Source organism: Anolis carolinensis, chromosome 4, assembly GCF_035594765.1.
Source record: "Anolis carolinensis isolate JA03-04 chromosome 4, rAnoCar3.1.pri, whole genome shotgun sequence".
NCBI classification, from domain to species: domain Eukaryota; kingdom Metazoa; phylum Chordata; class Lepidosauria; order Squamata; family Dactyloidae; genus Anolis; species Anolis carolinensis.
The window spans coordinates 230,468,750-230,486,274 of NC_085844.1; positions in this window are offsets into that span (position 1 = coordinate 230,468,750).

Here is a 17,525-nt window from a genome sequence, read left to right on the forward strand (position 1 = left end):
TAATGAATATAAGGGAAGAATATCACCTCATCTAGTTTTCTAACCTCTTGTGTTCATATTTTGTGTATATTCAGACTTGCTTTGAAATACGGATGATAATATATTCAGCAATGAAATTTGGTCTATCTTAGACTCCATCATCAATTCATTAGCAATAGAGTACCATGATAGGGCCACCATAGGATCACCATGAGTCGGAATCAACTTGAAGGCAAAACAACACATTATTTGCTTACAAAACTTACATAGGCAACTTGAAGGCACACATCTGAGAGAAAGATAATCTTAAAATCCTGTATTTTAGGGGATGGGGCTTCATAAAGACAGAAATGTGTGGGTCATTGTAATTTATGGACATGTACAATGTATTAATTTTACAGAAAAACACGTATAGTTGACTGAAATTCTCTCATTTGGCTTTTAGGTAGAACACAAACTTGTTATTAGCTACTTCCTTTTTGTCAATCATGGCATGTCCTGGATTTTGAGTGTCCTTGTTGCTATTTTCAAAGCCTAGCAACACCATGGCATGGAGATGAACACAACACACATTCATGTGGGTGCACACACAAAAACAGTTCCTTTTTCCTGCCTGCAAGACAGCAGGAGACTTTTAAATTGATATCTCCCCTAACAAGTCTGTTATTCATCATGAAAGTGACAAGTGGGGATTTGGTTACAAAAGCAGGCTGTAAGGCAGGCTCTGGTTTGTGCAGCCCTGTGTTTTGGGTTGTACAGAGGTGCACCAGTTGGACTATAATTCCCAGGGCTCATTGAGGGAAGATATATCAGGCAGAGAAGAAGCAATCTAAAACCTGAGAGTGGTGAGAGTTTTACATGATGGTACTGAAAACCCATGTCAGTATCACTTACCAAACAGCTAAACAATGTATTGTATTTTCTTCTAGATAGAACTACATAGTTTTTTCATGCATATTAGGATGAGGATGGCAGAGGTTTAGTTTTACTCAAACCTTGATAAAGACCAAGATCCTCTAGATATCTTGAAGATGGGACCATTCATTTATTTTTCCTTTCCAACTTAAATACCTAGCCTGAAGGTAATTTTGTGCAATATTTTAAATAAATTCAGTTATGTTTCATGTACACCTGATATACATAGTCTGAAAGGAATTTAATACAATATTTTAAATAATTTTGTGCAAGAAACAAAGCTTGTGTGCTTGAATCATCAGAAAACAAAGATCCCCATCATCCACCCAGTTTGGATTTTTGGACTATTTTGAATTTCAGAATTCTGGATAAGAAATGTTCAACTTGTATTTAAAGCAGAGGTGGGAATTTCTGTGATCCTTTAGATGTTAGATTACAACTCCCAATATTCCTCATTGTCTGGAAACTGCAGTCCAACAACATTTCAAGGATCGCATTAATCCAGCTTCTGATTTAAAGCAAGTAAACGCTGAAAAGTAAGATAGCAATTATTCATTTTGTTAAGTTAATTAGTACATATAATGGAAGAGCACAATGACAACACAGGACAATTGTTTTACTGGAAACTATTGTCAATCATTAACCTCTGCCACTGCAGACACTAATTAAATCCCTAAAATCCCTAAATAGAACAATGGTCTCTCCACAGCTATACAGTGGGACTAGAAAATGACCCTCAGAATAAAGGTTTCTTGTCCCACTATTGTGCAGTGAGTGGTGATTTTGCTGTTTTGAGAAGTTCTTTTCATTACATTTTATGTAAAGTAGTCTCAGACAGTAAGTGTAATGATGAAGTACATTCCATTGTGTGAAAGGTTAAGCTACAATAAATCTATTTGTCATGATGGTGCTACAGTTCAAAATAAACACGTGAGTCATATAAGATGCCTACATTGTGCAAAGACAGTTCTCCTTAGCGTTCAATGTTTGCATATAAATCTATTTGTTTTGATATGACTATTCCAGCAGAAAGCTGTCAGCACAGCGATAGAATGAAAGTGCAAATGAGTCATAGGAAATGTCTTAAACCAAATGGGTCAGTAGTACTATGCCAGCCAAGATTGAATAGAGTGCAGCTTCCAGTCATTGTATTGCAACTCCAAAGACTCTCCAGCATTGGGTCTGCTGATAGAAGCTGGAGTCTAATAACATCTGGGAGATACACCTTGTTTCCTCTTGACATAGGTCCTCCAAGTCCCCTATATGTGTAGAAAGGGCTGCAGGGTGCCTGTTGCTGCGAAGGAGCATAGACAAAGAACAAGTGGAGTCAATGCTGTTTTTTGTGGGCAAGATGACATTGAATTGCTACCTCTCTTGATTTGCATTGATCATTCTGAAATGGTGGTCTATGAATTGGTTCAAGTGACTTAATAAGCAAAAAAAAGCCTCTAGTTGAATTCTGCCTGATGATTCCTGCAATTGGACAGTGGTGTCACTGCATTTGGTGTCAAGCAGTGCTTTAACACATGGGGTAACAGCACCCCAAACCAAATAGGTGACATAAAGCCAAAATAATATATTTCTGCTGAGACAGGGCATGTCAAGAGGAGACACACACACCCACCAACATGCCTTCTCTTCCATCTCCCATCTCGGGTGGCAAGGAGAGCATGTGGGCAACAGCAGTGGCTTATCAGATGCCTTGCAGCAGGAGATAAGATAGTAAGGACGAGTCGTGAGCGTACATTGCCATGGTAATTGGGGAAGGAGAAGAAAAACACCTGTTCTGCTTCCACTCACCACTGTGGTGACTACACTGGGAACATCTACATTGACCACATAGGTCAGTCTGAACTGGAATAACAAAAACGGGTTTTATGGTGAAAATAACTAGACTGACCTCTATAGAACTAGTTCAAGATTTGGATGGTGAATACATAACAGCAAACCAGTTCCAGGATCTTCAGCATCCACAGCTTGACAGCCACTGAGAATACATTCTTTTAATGCACACACACACAGAATGCGCATATACACATCAGCAATACACTTGGGGTTTCCACACAGCTATTCACCTACAGAACTCTGCTGTGCTCCTGCTCTTGCTCCTACTCCAGGACTTGCTTATTGTGAAGTCCAAAAACAGGTATATCTTCTGTTCTGGGTTTTTTCTTGTACAACAAGTCAGGGAAGGAAATCTTAAACCATGGGATCCATCTCTTATTTGTTGCAAAAAAAAAAACTAATTTGGTAGGGCCACCTACATATGAATATGATCCTAAGCAAAATTTAGCTGTTCCTACTCCAAAGAGGAATGATACAGAAGCATGTACAGTAGAGTTTCACTTATCCAACACTCGCTTATCCAACATTCTGGATTATCCAACACATTTTTGTAGTCAATGTTTTCAATATATCGTGATATTTTAGTGCTAAATTTGTAAATACAGTAATTACTACATAGCATTACTGCGTATTGAACTACTTTTTCTGTCAAATTTGTTGTATAACATGATGTTTTGGTGCTTAATTTGTAAAATCATAAACTAATTTGATGTTAATAGGCTTTTTCTTAATGCCTCCTTATTATCCAACATATTCGCTTATCCAACATTCTGCCGGCCCGTTTATGTTGGATAAGTGAGACTCTGCTGTATCGCCATGGTTCTCATAACCAATAAGCCAGAGTTTTTGTATGTTCCTGACCTATTCTATCATAGTAATGGAAAGAATATTTGGGAAAAATAGTTATTTCTTAGAAGAATCCTGACAGATAAAAAAAATTGCAAAACAGAAAATTCCTATTTCTGTATAAAAAATAATTCTGTAGATATGGTTTTCTCCACAGAAAGTGGTTTTTTCTGTGCAAAACACCCATGTGCAAATTTTGTGCAGAAGAAGTCCCAAAATTGCAAATAAGCTTTTAAAACTCTGCGGTTTTTCAAGACTTTTTTGCAGTGGGAAAAATACGCTGAAATTACTCATTGCTTCAAGAAGAAACTTGTTTCTCTCAGTCAGTCTCAATAGTACTATAATATATCTTGGCATTCAAGAAAAAAATAGCGAATTACTTTCCTATGGTACCATCTATACCACCTCAAGCGTGAAGTGCCCAGGGATGTATTCTCTTCTTGCTTATGGCAAGTTTTCCAGCACCTTTTGTCCCACACTTACATCTAATAAATCTTTATGTTCCTTTGTGTCTGATTATATGAAAGGTAGACATAAAATAATGACTTCAAAAGCTTGAAGAAAGCCAACTAAAAGACAAATGTTTTTTAAGGAAGGAGTTCTCAGAGAGGATTTCACAGAAGGCTTACCTCTGGGTGCACAGAAATTCCCATGATGGGGAAAAATTGTATCCAAATAATTTAAATTTGTTTAGAGGCACATAGAAAGAAACACTGCTTCAATTGTTGTAACAATGCGTCAGAAATCTGTTATATAACAGAACCACCTGATAATGCCAGCATTACACTGGCAATATTGCCTTGTATGGCCTAAATCCATATAAAAACTGCTTTCTGTTTCTTTGTGAGTAATGCTTGGAGCAGGTTCTGCATGACAGATAAGTTGCAAACACAGCTTGCGTAACCACGGGTGTGTACTTTGTACCTATTGCTTATTTTTCACATGAGAGCAGGTTGGCCTTTCACCTGCACTGCACAATGACTTGATTCTCAGGTTTTTTGTTTCCAGCCAAGAAGACAGCAGATCTTCTGCAATCCATGCTAAGTTTATCTATCTTCCTTTACAGCTTAAATTCCTGAAGCATTGGTGCAAGAAAAATAGGCAGGAATACAATGTGATTTAAAAGGAGGGCACGTGGAAATGTTAGGGACCTGTTATTATGGCACTTCTTAATATCACTGCTAAAACCATGCCTTTAAAAATATCTGTAACTTTTAAAAACAAATTTTGAGCACTATACAATAATACAATTATCAAAATGTCATTGTTTAAAACACAAAATAATTGCACCTGTTGGTCTTTCAGTTCAAGAAAATTTTCGCCTGCTCACACTTTGACCATCTTTGGCTTAGTGTTCACAGTAAAGCATTAATATGATAGGAGAAGGGCATCCAATGGTGTTCACCCAACAGAGGCAGATCAAGTTAGGAATTTTCAGGAGAAAGTAGGCTGATATACCAGTCAGAGTTGGTAAAAGCCATTCTAAACCATTATGGCTACTTTTTATCTCCAATGACAAAGATGAATAAACTTACAACACTTTTGATTCTGACAAAATGCAAACCTGTCAACAGTTTAGTAGTTTTTCTGGTAGTAAGCTATATTCTTCACATGAGAATCACTAAGGCACACATACTCTGGAGACACCATCTTGTCATAATTTCATTTCTGGTTATTCTGCATAGCATTAAGTCCAGACATAGCAAAAAGTGCTTTTCCTTTATTGAAAGAAAGATCTTTTAAATGTGCATTTTGATGATGATGCTATTATAAAAATGGTGCGCTTTGATGCGTTTTAATGTGCTTTGTTTTGCTATCTTTCAGACTATGAAAAACCATATTGGCCAATATGTGTCTAATCAAGTATTAAGATTGTGAAGAAGGGCTTTATCTCAATTCCATCAACATCTATTACTGAGAACATATAAGACAGCTTCTCTCTGTCTCTTCCTGAACTGTGGTATTCCTATGCTATGGGAAATACCTGTCCCTGTGTTCCTCCATTCATCCATGTCTTGAATATATCTATATATATAAAAGGATAAAGTTGCGGGCGCAGTGACTATAACAACAAAACTAAACACCACAGAAATACGAAACTTGGCAACACAATGCAAAAGCCTTGCCTCCCGGTTACAACAACACAACCACACCACAAAACCATAATCCAGACCCACAAAACTCACAACAACACATCATGACTATAACAACACAACTAAACGCCCTAGAAATACAAAACTTGACAAAACAACGCAAAAACCTTGCCTCCCGGTTGTAACAACACAATCACACCACAAAACCACATTGGACCCACAAAACTCACAACAACGCATCGTGACTATAACAACACAACTAAACACCCCAGAAATCTGAAACTTGGCGACACAATGCAAAAGCCTTCCCTCCCAGTTGTAACAACACAACCACACCACAAAACCACAATCCGGACCCATAAAACTCACAACAATGCATCGTGACTATAACAACACAACTAAATGCCCCAGAAATACAAAACCTGGCACACAACTAAATGCCCCAGAAATACAAAACTTGACAACACAACGCAAAAGCCTTGCCTCCCAGTTGTAACAACACAACCACACCACAAAACCACAATCCGGATGCACAAAACTCACAACAAAGCATCGTGACTATAACAACACAACTAAACGCCACAGAAATACGAAACTTGGCACACAACTAAATGTCCCAGAAATACAAAACTTCCAACACAACGCAAAAGCCTTTCCTCCCAGTTGTAACAACACAACCACACCACAAAACCACAATCCGGACCCACAAAACTCACAACAACGCATCGTGACTATAGCAACACAACTAAACGCCCCAGAAATACAAAATTTGACAAAACAACGCAAAAACCTTGCCTCCCGGTTGTAACAACACAATCACACCACAAAACCACAATCCAGACCCACAAAATTCACAACAACGCATCATGACTATAACAACACAACTAAATGCCCCAGAAATACAAAACCTCGCAAAACAATGCAAAAGCCTTGCCTCCCAGTTGTAACAACAAAATCACACCACAAAACACAATCCAGACCCACAAAACTCATAACAATGCATCGTGACTATAACACCACAACTAAATGCCCCAGAAATACGAAACTTGGCACACAACTAAACGCCCCAGAAATACAAAATTTGACAACACAACGCAAAAGCCTTGCCTCCCGGTTGTAAGAACACAACCACACCACAAAACCACAATCCGGACCCAGAAAACTCACAACAACGCATCGTGACTATAACAACACAACTAAACGCCCCAGAAATATGAAACTTGGCAACACAACACAAAAGCCTTCCTTCCCGGTTGTAACAAAACAACCACACCACAAAACCACAATCTGGACCCAAAAAACTCACAACAACGCATTGTGACTATAACAACACAACTAAACCAGATGGCCATCTGTCTGAGAGGTTTGGGTGGGTTCTTCCTCCATGACAAAAAGAAAGAAAAGGGTTGGACTGGATGCAAACTACAAATCCCAGCACCCCATGGCATGGAGTCCATGCATTTCAATTACAGGCCTCTTCCTTCTCCCTTTTCCCACCATCCAACCCATTGACCCAGTTCCATGGCTCCGCAGGCAGGAAAGGCTAGGACAAATAGAAAGAAGGAAGGAGGGAGGGAAGGGAAGCGAAGGAACGCCAAGTACAAGAGCCCTCCCTCTCTGCCCGGAAAGCCAAGAGCAAAAGGGAGAGAAAGGCCATTGATCCGGTTATATTTACCCTCCTTTCTGACCAGTGTGTTCTTATCAGCGAGCTCAGGATCGGAGCAGAGAAAGGGAACAGCATAGGAATAAAGGAAACAAGGAGAGCACCCACTCTATCTATCTATCCACTCATCTATCCATCCACTCACCCACTAATAATAAACACCGACACAGGCAAGAATCAGCCATGCACTGAGTCTACAAAGCAATTCAGTGCTCATCCACCTCCCCAATCCCTACATTCACACTTGACCTCCAAAAAAACAATTACAATAATATCAATGACAACAACAACAATAAGAATCAACACCATCACAGGCAAGAAGCAGCCAGACACTGAGGCTGAGAGGCCAGTCAGTGCTACACTGGGCCTCCAAAAAACAATACAGTAGCATCTAACTTATCCAGCCTTCATGACCACTACAACAACAACAATAATAAACACCTACACAAGCAAAAAAAAAAAAAAAGATTATTGTACCACAATAACATGTAAACCACACTCAGCAGAATCAGACATCACGATTAACAACAAACCAAAGACAACAGGGATCTCAAGCAATTATCAATCAACACAAAAATTGAACAACGCAACAGACTTCAAATACTACTACTACTAATGTGAGTATAAAGAAGGGTGGAGGTCACAGCATCAATACAACCTAATGTAGACTGACCAACACCACCAGACTCAGCCACAGCAACGCGTGGCCGGGCACAGCTAGTATATATATATATATATAAAAAAATCCCAAAAGCAAATCTTGATTTTGCCATTTTAGATATGGGATGTCACTTTACCATATATGTATATATTTGTATATGATGGGACTTGAGCATCCATGGATTTTGGTATTCATAGGGGGTCCTGGAACCAAATCCTTGTGAATACCAAGAGCATACTGTACTTTGTAAAAATATGAACATCATTCATAAGGTAAAAAGTTGTCTTCCTATGTAACCCCTAGATGTTCTCAGGACAGAAATTGGTCCCCAGATCTGTCAAAAATGCCTATCCCTGAAAGGTATGGTGCTTCTTAAAATAAAGGTTGATCTCCTCCCCAAACTGAGGAAAGATCTCAGTAAAGGAGGGCACATGGCTACCATAAGGATCACTATAGGTTTCCGCCTGGGAATGCTATAGCTGTCCTCAAATGGCCTCTCAGAATTCTCCACCCTTTTTGTGAGCAGAAAAATTGTGTGTTGGATTAAGAGCGTTATTGCATTTCTCAAAGGGATTGAGACATTTCCAAAAAGTTGTCAAAAAGGTTGCCTCAGTTTCAGTAGCACACCCTTGACTATTTACTGGGATATGTTGTTGTTATTTTTCCTTTTCCTTAATGTGGACAGCCAATATCCAGTGTCATTTGAGAGCACGGTGCATGTGTGTGAAGTGTTTTTCACATGCACATGCAAACAGAAAGCATTCAGAAAATTAAATGAAGCGTATTTCCTTTTTTAAAAGAGAAAGAGAAAACACCCAATCTTATTATATTATTATATTGTATTATTATTAGCATTATATTATATTACAATATTATGATCAATATTATATATACATACAATATATTACATTATTAGCAAAGCACAATATTAGCAATATTGCAGAATTTGATGCCACCTGAACTGCTCTGGCTCATTGCTATAGTTTCACAAGAGTTGCAGTTTGGTGAGGCATCAGACCTCTTTGACTAAAGATCTTGTAAAACTACATCTCCCATGACCCTGTAACATTGAGCCATGGCAGTTCAAGTGATGTCAAACTGCTACTTCTACAGCAAAAGATGGTCTTCAAATATACGACCCCAAATCATTTAGGGCCTTGTAGGTCAAGAACGCTGAAATGAGTTTGGAAGCAAAGTGGAAATCAGGTTAGTTCCTGTAAGACTGGTATTACTATGGTCCCTAAAATGCATATCCAACAATAGTCTGGCCACCACAAACATACCAGGCAACATGTTTTCAAGCCTGCAAGCTCTTATTTTAAACTAATCTCAGATGTGTGAGGGAGATAGCTGTTACTCTGCGGTGAAGAAAACATACCCGGCATACCTCTGACTACTTTATTCTGGAATTGAGTTCCTCCCTCCAGCCATGTACTCACTGATCTGTCATTTGCCTGCATCATACTAAACTAAAAGCGAGGTGAGAATGTGCTGGACCAGTTTAGCAAAGAGAAAGCAGAAATTGCTGTTTCCTGTGTCTTCTTGGATGTCTAAAATCACAACGTTGTCCTCCAGTGTTCCATGTGGAGCAACTGTCTTTCCATCCTTCTCCTCTCAAGAAAGAAGAAGGGGAATAAGAATGAAAATAATAGCAGGTTATGATCTCAAATAGTCTTACCATATATCAAATGGCAGCAAATTGAATTAATGTGAGGATGTATGATTTTTAGTGAAAATACTGATTTTATATCTATATCAGAGTGATTAACTGAAGAATGAAATAAATTAGCAAAATATTTTGGGTTATGCCTTCTTCAGATGCTGAAAAACAAAAGTAGCAAGCCTCCCAGTTAGTGGTTTATTTATTTTAATGATAAAATTGAGATTGCCAAAAAGGTTACAAAATAGTGTGAAAAGCAATCATGGTATGAATAGATTCCTCATGAAGTGCTCTTTCTGGAGGACAGATTGAGTGGCATAGGGGCTGCCAGCAAGAGGAAAGAAAGGGAAAATAATAATAATAATAATAATAATCATCATCATCATCATCATCATCATCTATACCCCGCCACCATCTCCCCAACGGGAACTCGGGGCGGCTTACATGGGGCCATGCCCAGAACAATACAATATAACAAAATATAATAGAACAACAAATCATAGCACATTAAACAACACAATAAAAGAAAATATACACTACATTAAACAAGATCAAAAGGTTATGTTTGTGGCTATATATGGTCCTTTGGCTACATTTGCAGACCTTGTCGGGGCAAGCTTCACACTTGGATCATTTCTAGGTGTTCTAATATATAGGATGTCTTGTAGCTTATGGACTTCCTATCATCTCCCTGAACATGGCAGATTGGTTATCTAGCCAATGGGCCATAGCCCATTTAGTAAGTGTCTTTAAAATACAGAAAAGTAAGAGCAAGTTAAACAGCCTTCCATATATTTGGGACTTTGTTGTTGTTGTTGTTGCTGTTGTTATGTGCCTTCTGGTTCCCTTTTTTATGGCAGCCCTGTAATAGGGTTTTCTTGGCAAGATGCAGTCAGAAGGTAATTTCCCATTCTCTTTCTTTGAGCTCAGAGTGAACCATTAGCTCAAGGTCAGTTTTGGACTACAACTCCCCAAATTTGTGACCAGCTAGAACTAAAGAATTTTATGGTCCAAAACATTTGGAGGATACCAGGTTTTACCAACCATTTACACATGTTGAAATTACTGTTTTGTACTTCCCACAGCACTAGTCTTTTGCGTATGTGTAAAAGAATACAAAAGAAGAAATGGGAAAATGTGGGAGGCGTACAAATGGATAATGACATTGTGCGGACTGGGAGTGAACTAAGCTGATTCTACACCCACAGGGCTGGAAAACAACACCTGCCTTCCTCTAGTGCAGGGGTCCCCAAACTAAGGCCCGGGGGCCAGATACGGCCCTCCAAGGTCATTTACCTGGCCCTCACCCTCAGTTTTATAATATAATATTTTTATATCAGTTTTAATAATATATTGTATATACATATAATATTGATAATAATCTTATGTTATACAATATAATACGAATAGTAATACCATATAATAATATTAATTATATGTTATATATTACATATTATATAATAGTATAGTGGTATAGTTCAATATAGTAATATATAATGCTAATATTGTGTTATGCTAATAATATAATATATTGTATGTACATACAGCTGCTCTGAGTCCCCTTCGGGGTGAGAAGGGTGGGATATAAATGTAGTAACTAAATGCAGTAAATAAATAATTAATTTTAGACTTAGGCTCGGCCAAAGTCTGACATGACTTGAAGGCACACAACAACAACAACAACAACAACAATCCTAATTAACTTGACTATCTCATTGACCAGTAGCAGGCCCACACTTTCCATTGAAATCCTAATAGGTTTATGTTGGTTAAAATTGTTTTCATTTTTAAATATTTTATTGTTCTTTCGTTGTTGTTGTTGTTGTGGCACTACAAATAAGACATGTGCAGTATGCATAGGAATTTGTTTGTATTTTTTTTTCAAATGATAATTTGGCCCCTCAACAGTCTGAAAGAATGTGGACCGGCCCTCTGCTTTAAAAGTTTGGGGACCCCTGCTCTAGTGCATGGGTTGGTAACTTTGTGGCCCTCCAACCCTGATCTAGATAGCATCATTAGTGGTAAGGGAAGATGGAAGCTGCATTTCAACATCTGTAGGCCTTGAGCTTATTCCCAACACAGCTCACTGATTCAATAAGATTTCACCATAACATACACTGAGGAGCTGTAGAGGCTGCTTTGGGAAGACGGAAGAGCATGAGAAAGTAACTTTTTCAACCATGCTGGCTTAGAGATCTTGGAAGTTGTAGTTACTTCCCTAAGCTTTGGAAAGAGCAAGTTTAGAATTACACCTTCAGCGGGACATTTCATTTTGATCCAACAACAGGAGCTGCTTTGTACTTATATCAGTTAAAATGAAAACATCCAGAATTATCTATTTTGGGCAAAGTGCCAAGAGAAATGAATATACAACCAGGGAGCCAGACTTCCTACCTTCTGCTCTAAAAAGTAGCTCTATTTCTTTCCCAAAAAAGAAAACAAATTGGTAGGGCAGAGTTATTCCCATACTCCATTATCCCTAAAATCTCAATACCAATTAGGTTGCCATAGTTGCTATTGCCTGCAGGAACTATTAATGTATGAGAAGATTATTTATGAAAGGCACAATTAAAACCAAGAATAAGAATACAGATTGGAGCCATCTAGACAGAATATGTCCTTGTGGTGTTTTGGATTGTCATATTTGAGAGAAGGTTAGAGAGCACATTAAGAAAAAGTTACCTTTTTGGCTACAATGTCCCATAAGTGTTATGACCAAAGGACATGGGTTGTAGTTTTACAAGGTATGTTACAATTACAACAACTGTATCCAAGCAATAATGGCTGAGATCGTGTATCATGGAGATGTAGATAACATCAGCATTCTATAGACAGAACTACATTATATTTCCTCTTTCATCTTCCAGAAAACCCGTCTTTTACCCATTTCCTGATCTTGATATAGTCATATATAGCAGGTGAAGAGTGGGGAAATTCTGAGATGCATCTGCCCAAGTCCTTCTAGTGATATGCACAACAATGAAAAGCTCCTCCAAGACCTCCCAGGAGTACTTGGAGTAAGGATGAAAACAATATTTTTAAAATGGTCAAATAAATGTTTTTGGAGTGTTAGGAAATTCTGATGAGAAGAATCTTGAACTGGTAAAAATATTCACAGTCCATGACTAATTCTGCACAAAATTTGCACATTGTCGTTTAGCAGATACAGCAGTATTTTCTATGCAGCAAACAGTATTTATGTATAGGGAAAGGTTTTTCTGCCTGGAAAAATATATCTGTGCATATAATGCTACTATTAGAACTTATTCTGCATAAAAATTGCATATGGGTCATTTAGACTGACATGCAATTCTGTATAAGAAATCATTTTTCTATATGGCAAATAATTCTGCATAGAAATATCATTTCACATGTGGAAAAATGCTTTTTCCTGCTGAAAATTCTGCATCTGAATTTAGCACAGAGATTTCTGCTGAATTGTGAATCGGCCTCAAGAATTCTGTAGTTTTCTCATAGCAAAAGAAATATGGCTCAAGTTACTCATTGTTTCCTTCGGGCAGAAATATAGTGAAGAATTTCATCCCTATCTTGGAGATCCTATGGGATAATGTCAGCATCACACACCTCACAATAGCAACATAGCTAAATGGTCCTTAGATGTACCTCACTCTACATTATATGCTTTTATGGTTTTAACTTGAATTGTTTTTATAGTAATGTTAGATGTTTAATACTATTTTAATATTTTTATATTGTATATTTTAAGTTGTATTGTAATACTTTTAATTGTGAGCCGCTTTGACTCTGTATGGAGAGAGAAGGCGGGATAATAATAATAATAAGGAGACAGAAGACCTGATCCTTGTAGCCCAGGAGCAAGCCATCAGAACAAATGCAATTAAGGACAAGATGAAAAAATCAGCTGATGACCCAAAATGCAGACTGTGCAAGGAAACTGACAAAACCATTGATCATATCTTCAGCTGCTGTAAGAAAATTGCACAGATAGACTACAAACAGAGGCACAACTATGTCGCCCAAATGATTCATTGGAACGTATGCCTCAAGTACCACCTCCCAGCAGTAAAGAACTGGTGGGATCACAAATCTGCAAAAGTATTGGAAAATGAACACGCAAAGATACTGTGGGACTTCTGAATCCAAACGGACAAAGTTCTGGAACACAACACACCAGACATCACAGTTGTGGAAAAGAAAAAGGTTTGGATCATTGGTGTTGCCATCCCAGGTGACAGTCGCATTGACGAAAAACAACAGGAAAAACTTAGCCGCTATCAGGACCTCAAGATTGAACTTCAAAGACTCTGGCAGAAACCAGTGCAGGTGGTCCCAGTGGTGATTGGCACATTGGGTGCCGTGCCAAAAGATCTCAGCCGGCATTTGGAAACAATAGACATTGAAAAAAATATGATCTGCCAACTGCAAAAGGCCACCCGACTGGGATCTGCGCACATCATCTGAAAATACATCACACAGTCCTAGACACTTGGGAAGTATTTGACTTGTGATTTTGTGAAACGAAATCCAGCATATCTATCTTGTTTGCTGTGTCATGCAATAGTAATAATAATAATAATAATAATAATAATAATAATAATAATAATAACAACAACAACAACAACAACAACAACAACAACAATTCCTCATTATATTGCCTTGCTAGAAGCAGTTAGCATTCAAAAGGTGGGTTTACAGTAAGGTTTAGCCATTGGATCCCCTGTACCTTAATAATTACTTATTACTTTACTCTGTATTTGTCTAGCAGCGGGTTATTAGGCCGCAAGTCGGGATGTTTTGTATCTTTACATGGTTTTATTGTATGTATGTGTAAGTGTGTACATTTTGTATGTTTTACATGTTTTGATATGGTCAAAAGTGACTAATCAATAAATAATTGTTATTGTACTTATTACTTAATAGGGAGCTGTTATGTGGCATCCCACAAGGTGCCATTATATCCCCAGTGCTTTCTAATATCTACATGAAACCACTGGGAGAGATCATCCGTAGGCATGAGGTGGGATGTTATCAGTATGCTGATGACACCCAAATATATTTCTCCATTCCTTCAAAAACAGCCTCAGGTAAGGATAGCATGTCTTCTTTGAATGAATGCCTGGAGTAGGTATTTATTTATTTATTTATTTTAATTTAATTTATATACTTCTCTTCTCCCTCAGGGGAACCCAGAGTGGTCTACTACTAATTTAATGAGCTGGATGAGGAAAAAGAAATTGAAACAGACAAGCCAGAAGTGCTTGCCATCAGTGGTCCTAACCTGGGAATTGAGGTGTGTCAATCAGTTCTGGATGGGGTTACACTCCCCCTGAAAGACTGTGTTCGCAGTTTGGGACATAGGCTCCATGGGCTCTCTAAATGTCAGCTCTGGTAGATGTGACAGTCAGGAGTGCTTGCTACCAGCTTCAGCTGACATGCCAGCAGGACCCCTTCCTACATTGGGCTACCTTTGTGCCAAATTCAAAAACTCTATTTGGTTCAAAATACAGCAGCCAGATTGATTACAGGGACATCCAAGAGAGAGCACATTACATCTATACTAAAGTCACCTCACTGGCTCCCAATTAGTTTCCAGGCAAAGCACAAGATGTTGGTTTTGACGTTTAAAGCCCTACATGGTTTGAGTCCAGGTTACCTAAAGGACTGTGTTTTCCTGTACAATCCACCTCAAACACTGAGGTGCTCTGAAGGACATCTGCTCCAGCCTGCCAGACACGACTGGCGACCATCACCCAGAGGTCCTTTTAATTGGCCACCCCAAGACTGTGGAATGACCTTCCAGAAAAAGTCAGATAGCTAAATAAACTATCATAATTTAAAAACCACCTAAAGACCTATCTCATCTAACAGGCCTATCCAGCCAGTTTTAATCACCAATTTTAAACTTGCATCTTATGTTTAATCTTGGTTCTGTGTATTTCAATATGCATTTTGTAGAAATAGGTTTTAATATATGTATTTTGTAGAATGATTTTAGATTGTGTCTTTTTAGCAACGTTGTAACCCGCTTTGAGCCATGAGGAGAGGTAAGAAATAAAATTACTACTACTACTACTACTACTGCTACTGCTACTACTACTACTACTATTGTGCCAAGTCATTGAGCATTCCATCTTTGCTATGAAATGCTATCTGAAGGGATATGGAGTTTGTTATATTTTAGATATAGGAAAGGCTTTTTAAAAACCTGAAAGAAAACCTGGGGAGCTAACAGCAGGTGAGAATCCCTCACAGCCTCTAGAGGTCATTGCAGGTCATTTGAGGACAAAACATCTGAGATTTTCTGGTGGGTGGGAGTTGTGGTGGAAGGGTGCAATGCTCCAAGATTGCTTGAGACCCTAACATGGTTGCTAAACTCTCCCTACAGGGAAGGGTGCCTGTTTCTCTAGCAGAAGTAATGGAGCACAAACTCATTTTACACAAGTGGGGGGGGGGGGGGAGCCAAGGACCAAGGGGGAAATAGGAGAAGAGAGAAACTGGGACATTCCAAAGCAGCTGAAGAAGTGAGGCAACAGAAGACAGTCCCAGAGTATATAATTAATGTTTAGAAGCTACACAAGGAATTATATAGGTCTAAATGCAAAGTTTGCCAGTTAAACGTATAACAAATTACGTAGTTCCTTCTGCTCTTTAGGAGTTGCCACCTCCAAGGAGCATGGCAGGCATCCAGATTACATAACAAACTTCCTTAAGCACCTGATACAGTTCAGCACCAAATACATCATATTATACTTAAGGGTTTTTTAAAATCCTAAATAGGCACATTTAAAAGGTCTACGCTATACAGCCAACACACACAGAGAGACAAAAATATGCATTGTTTTCTTGCATTGAATATGGAAGTGGGAAATCATGTTTTACCCATTTGTGTTACAGTCAGGAGTGCTTCCTATCAGGGATCCACCCATGCTGTATAGAGATTTGATTTGATTTTTTATTATTTTGAGAAAAAGAAGAAAGGAAGGAACTGAATGTATGCCATGAACCTAATGTACATCTCTAATTTACATCAGAAGTGGGATTGGACTAGATTATAATTGTTGTCAGCAATAGTTGGCCTCCATCTAGTGGTGGACAGAGATATCTCCTGAACACAAAGAAACAAGCTTTATTATCAGCTATGTCTGGCTTAATTATGTAAATGTAACAGTAGTGACAGAGAAAATGAGGGCTCGTTTACAAACGTGAAGAATAGATAATCAAATAAATGAAGATTTGAGATTTTGTTTCATCTGTCTCCAATAAAGAAAGCTAGCATTGCAAGCCACATGCAAATCCATGAACAAATGTACAAGACTACAAATGTCCAGTGTGGTGTTTCAAATCAAATGGCAGACCAGTAAAACTGCCTTTGATGAGATTTACTTTTTAAGAGTTTTAAAGTGCTACTTTTCTTGTCTTTTTATTAATTTCTATATTCTGTTGCATATGCCCATTGGTCCTACGCAATTATCTGAAGAAATACACGCAATACAATATATCCTAGCAAATGTTTAAAGGCCATTTATTTTCTTCATTATTTTGTTATTTCATCTTGTTAATTGATCAGCAAAATGTGGAAAAAAGAATAAAAAATGGATGCTGAGCTGGAGAATACGGTTGCCTTAGAGAGGTACTAGAGAATGCCAGATTTTCACTCTCAAAACTTAGCAAATGTCCTTTTGATCATTTGGTCATTTATAAGGTTACAGAATTGGTCTTGAGATTTACTAGTAAAAGGCACAAAAGCTTGGGACACAATACTTGTTTTGAACCAAGCCATTGTAAATGACTTTCACCAATGAATGTGAAGGCCAATATTGGATGGAAAATGGTTACTTAGCTACAATTCAGCATGAGACAAATTGTTTTAGAATGTGTTGG